At 40.4% G+C, this 5,254-nt stretch overlaps 1 long non-coding RNA gene across 1 annotated transcript; it reads right to left on the bottom strand.

The window, feature by feature from the left end:
* Positions 1–682: 682 nt before the first annotated feature.
* LOC134309292 (uncharacterized) lies at positions 683–1,117 on the bottom strand. Its single transcript, XR_010011034.1, has 3 exons — positions 1,092–1,117; positions 922–1,013; positions 683–763 (listed from the first exon to the last, which is right to left on the bottom strand). It is a non-coding gene; the product is annotated as an uncharacterized LOC134309292 (long non-coding RNA).
* Between the last annotated feature and the right edge of the window lie 4,137 nt (positions 1,118–5,254).

Genomic DNA, 5,254 nt, shown 5'->3' with positions numbered 1-5,254 from the left:
TCTAATAATCTGTCTAATCAATAATAAATGTTTACTTTTTATTGAACCACAAACCATTTTAATAATATACAGAATAATAAATGTTTAATATATATTGAATCATAACACTAATCTAACAGTGTAAATAATAATTAATAATAAATATTTATAGCATACAGAACCAGAACACCATTCTAATAGTCTATAAAACAATCAATAATAAATATTTATATTATATAGAATCATAACACAATCTAATAATCTATATATCACACCACTGGTCTAGTCTACAAACTTTTGCATGTCTGATTGTGCTAGTCTGCTTCTGGAGCAGCTGGGAGGGTTTAGGTGGTGATATGATTTTTGTACAGTGGTAATATTTCCTTTATATAAGTCTAGTCTCGACCAGGTGAGGTTTAGGCGGGGCAGGGTGAACGGACTCTTTGGGGTGATCAGATCTAACAAGGGTTGATCTGGTAACGTTTCTCTGTTCACTATATTTAATAATCTTAATAATCAGAATAAAAGCATCCAGAACGTCTAACATTATTTAAACGTGATGTTCTTAAGTTTTGTTTCTATTTGAAGAGATAGTGAAGCGTTGTAGCTAAAAAAAATCTGTTAATTATTAAATAAATCTAATTGATTTTTTACATTTTTCACTTGTTTAATTTTCTGCTGCATCAGCATCTTCAGTCTTATGGAACAGATCTCCTCCTGGCTGCTCCCTCCACTTCAGTGTGATGTTCTGGTCCATCCCATGTTCCTTCAGTTTCTGCAGGATCTGAGGAACAGAAGATGATTGTGTTAGTAACTCGTGCAGGATGATGAATCTGATGGTAGAAGAACTGAATCCAGCAGCCTGAGGATCAGAGCTTGATGGACTCTGAGGTTCTTGCTGCTGTACATGATCAGTAGAACTTTGTAAAGAGTGAGACCCACCTTCTCCAGGAGTGCTGCCTTTACTGCAGGATTGTTCATGTTCTGATCCGACTGAACCTTGAACCTCAGGATCTGGATCTGACCTGCTATAACTGAACCAAATTAAACTGATATAAATAAAAACTGCTGAAATTGATGTAAATATGAGACAGAAAATAACGTCACTTTACCTCCATAACAGTAGAAAGGTTTGAGGTCTGAGCACCGAGCGTCAGCAGCCTGAAACTTAGATAAATAACCACAATCTTCACCTCCATTGTAATTATCAGGTTGTCCAGGCTTCCAGGTAATGCTGGCCAGGTTGGTCTGATCCACCCACTTCCAGGTGAACCTATGCAGACCGCTCCAGGTCCAGATCCAGTCAGGGATCATTCCAGCTAGAATAGAGTTTTCAGCTGCATCTCTTGAGCTGCCCAAGTCGGTGTGATTCAGTATGCAGTAACTCTGAGCTTCAAACCAGGTCTTATTGGTAGTGATGTAAATGTACCTGCTGGTACCAGAGTTCCTCTCTGTCAGATAAAAACACATTATTAATTATCTAGTGCTTAAGTTACACTGAACATCATTTTTACTGGTGTAGATCAAGTTCTCTTAAGTAGATGATCAACATGGTGATGTAGAAAGTTCTATAATATCATGTATTATATCAGCTCAGCCACCAAGAAGCTTCTTTACATGTGCAGTCACACTCATGATCAACTGAATATGAAAACACACGTAACATTCCATCTTTTGGACTTTTCACTCATTTTAAGACTGCACTCTTTATTTAAGATAACGTATCACATACACAACACTTCACGGTGCACTGTGACCTTCTGTAACCCAACACAAAGTCCTTACACATACATGACCAGTAACGGCTTTGTGAACAGTAACCTGGGGAAGTTATTCTGTAGTATAATTAACTCACGATTATTACACTTCCTTACCCAACACAACGTCCTGAGTAAAAGTCAGATTGGATTTCTACCAAATTACCGCACAACCGATCATATTTACACCCTACACACCCTGATCGAAAAATATGTAGTTCAAAATAACTCTAAAATATTTGCATGTTTTATTGATTTTAAAAAAGCTTTTGATTCCATTTGGCATGAAGGATTGTTTCATAAAATGTTAGAGAGTGGTGTAGGGGGTAAAACATACGATCTTATTAAATCCATGTACACAGAAAACCAGTGTGGAATAAGAATCGGCAGTAAGAGAAACATCTCATCTCTCAGGAGCGTGGAGTGAGACAGGGCTGCTGTTTAAGTCCAACTCTATTTAATATCTATATTAATGAATTGGCCTCCATGTTAGAGCACTCAGCCACGCCCGGTCTCACTCTACACCACTCAGAGATAAAACTCCTGCTGTATGCAGATGATCTGGTCCTGCTGTCCCCCAGCGCTCAGGGTCTCCAGCACAAACTGGACCTGCTGCAGCAGTACTGTCAGACCTGGGCCCTGAGAGTCAACCTCAAAAAGACTAAAATTATGACCTTCCAAAAAAGAGCCAGATCTCAGGGAACCAAACACACATATAAATTAGGACATCATGAAATTGAGCACACTAAAGATTATACTTACCTCGGACTGAACATCAGTTCCACAGGAAACTTTAATCCGGCAGTAAATGAACTGAGAGAAAAAGCTCGCAGGGCGTCGACGCCATAAAACGTCAAACATTCGTAGAAATTCCGATTAGAATTTGGCTTAAAATTTTTGAATCAATAATTGAACCGATTGCTTGGGATTCGCTTACACACCATCAATTCCGTAATTGGGACAAACATCCATTAGAGACCCCAGTTCTGTACAACCATCCTAAAGGTGCACAGCAACACACACCAACACACCACCAACACACACAGACACACCACGAACACACACCAACACACCACGAACAATGCGTGCAGGGCAGAATTAGGCCGATTTCCTCTAATTATCAACATACAGAGAAGAGCATCAACTTCTGGAACCATCTAAATGAGAGCGACCCCCAAACTTATCATTGTAAAGTCCTGAAACACCAAGAGCTGAGCAAACATACCAGTCCCCTCATCCAAATGGTCCTGAGTCACTACACCCATATACCACTAACACACACCGACACACTAATAACACACACAGATACACCACTAACACACACAGATACACCACTAACACACACCGACACACTAATAACACACACAGATACACCACTAACACACGCCGACACACCACTAACACACACAGACACACTAATAACACACACAGATACACCACTAACACACACAGACACACTAATAACACACACAGATACACCACTAACACACACAGATACACCACTAACACACACAGATACACCACTAACACACACAGATACACCACTAATAACACACACAGATACACCACTAACACACACAGATACACCACTAACACACACAGATACACCACTAACACACACAGACACACTAATAACACACACAGATACACCACTAACACACACAGATACACCACTAACACACACAGATACACCACTAACACACACCGACACACTAATAACACACACAGATACACCACTAACACACACCGACACACCACTAACACACACCGATACACCACTAACACACACCCATACACCACTAACACACACAGATACACCACTAACACACACCGATACACCACTAACACACACCGACACACTAATAACACACACCCATACACCACTAACACACACCGACACAGTAATAACACACACCCATACACCACAAACACACACAGATACACCACTAACACACACCGATACACCACTAACACACACAGATACACCACTAACACACACCGATACACCACTAACACACACCGACACACTAATAACACACACCCATACACCACTAACACACACCGACACAGTAATAACACACACCCATACACCACAAACACACACAGATACACCACTAACACACACCGATACACCACTAACACACACAGATACACCACTAACACACACCGATACACCAGTAACATCCACAGATACACCACAAACAAACTCAGATACACCACTAACACACACCCATACACCACTAACACACACCCATACACCACTAACACACAGAGAGACACCACTAACACACACAGATACACCACTAACACACACATATACACCACTAACACACACAGACACCCTAATAACACACAGATACACCACTAACACACACCCATACACCACTAACACACACCGACACACTAATAACAAACACCGATACACCACGAACACACACAGACACTGTAATAACACACACAGATAAACCACTAACACACACCGACACAATAATAACACACACAGATACACCACTAACACACACAGATACACCACTAACACACACAGATACACCACTGACACACACCGACATACTAATAACACACACAGATACACCACTAACACACACCAAAACACTAATAACACACACCCCAAAGAAGCGTACCACCCAGACTGTATTGTATTGTATTTCCGGTTTCCGGTGGTACACACGCTGAGACTGTAGCCTAGTTGTTTGTTTGTAGCCATTAGCTAAATAACTTTTTATTTACGTATGTTTTAAACGTTAATCTTTTGCGCGTAGTTGATATAGAGTGTTATTTTGTGTATCGTAAAAAAGCGCTTGTTTTTACGCTTGTTTACTAACGTAAATCCGTGCTTGTGAAAACTTCTGCTACCGGCATCCGAACGAAGCCGGTTTTAGTTTGTTTGTAATTCAGCGCATAAACATTTTATTCATCCAGAATTAAAACCGCTTTCTGTCCGCACGAAGCGCGTTTGTGTTTGTTTGTTTTTGTATTTTAGCGCTTAAACATATTTGCTTTGTGGAGAGTTAAAGCCGTTTTCTGTTCGTAGGAACCGCGTTCTGTTTGTTTTGTACACGAGCACATAAACACCGTTTTTCTTTAGAATTACAGCCGGTTTTTGTCGGAAACAAAGCGCGTTTGTGTTGCTTGTTTTTGTACTTCAGCGCTTAAACACATTTGCTTTGTGGAGAGTTAAAGCCGTTTTCTGTCTGTAGGAACCGCGTTCTGTTTATTTGTTTTGTACACCAGCGCATAAACACCGTTTTCCTTTAGAATTACAGACGTTTTATCCGAACGAAGCGCGTTTGTGTTGTTTGGTTGGTTGTTTTTATATTCCAGCTCATCATCGCCTGTTTCGTCCGGAATTAAAGCCGTTTTTCTGTGACTACCAGCAGAAGCGCCGGTGAAATCAACATAAACATCAACTTCAACTCATCTTCTAAAGCTAAGTACATTTCTTTGTAAAAATGGCCCCAGCAGGAGCGTTATATCCCTGTATCGAGTGTAATATGTTC

This window comes from Trichomycterus rosablanca, chromosome 2 (assembly GCF_030014385.1).
Source record: "Trichomycterus rosablanca isolate fTriRos1 chromosome 2, fTriRos1.hap1, whole genome shotgun sequence".
NCBI classification, from domain to species: domain Eukaryota; kingdom Metazoa; phylum Chordata; class Actinopteri; order Siluriformes; family Trichomycteridae; genus Trichomycterus; species Trichomycterus rosablanca.
This window is presented reverse-complemented; position numbering and strand designations above follow the sequence as displayed.